At 40.7% G+C, this 253-nt stretch overlaps 1 protein-coding gene across 1 annotated transcript in view; it reads right to left on the bottom strand.

The window, feature by feature from the left end:
• LOC116686064 (tetratricopeptide repeat protein 28-like) overlaps window positions 1–253 on the bottom strand; it is a gene marked incomplete at its 5' end in the record, with an annotated part of 133,170 nt that overhangs the window by 125,374 nt on the left and 7,543 nt on the right.

Here is a 253-nt window from a genome sequence, read left to right as displayed (position 1 = left end):
GTGTGTGTGTGTGTGTGTGTGTGGATGCTCAGCACAGTACCTACTTTAGCAGTGTTGTCTATGTAGCTATTATGAGATATCCATTTATAATATCAAGAGGAATGTCTCTACTCATAAATCCTGGGTGTTGTGACACTGTTTTTGCTTATATATCAACAAATAACCCAAATGGATTGTCTGGATACTGTCATGCATAAGACCTTTCTTTCTGTCCTGGACTCGGTCTTGACTCGGACTCGAACCTCTTTGGACT

The sequence above is a fragment of the Etheostoma spectabile genome, unplaced genomic scaffold, assembly GCF_008692095.1.
Source record: "Etheostoma spectabile isolate EspeVRDwgs_2016 unplaced genomic scaffold, UIUC_Espe_1.0 scaffold310, whole genome shotgun sequence".
NCBI classification, from domain to species: Eukaryota; Metazoa; Chordata; class Actinopteri; order Perciformes; family Percidae; genus Etheostoma; species Etheostoma spectabile.
Note: the sequence above shows the minus strand (reverse complement) of the source record. Positions and strands in the feature narration are given on the sequence as shown.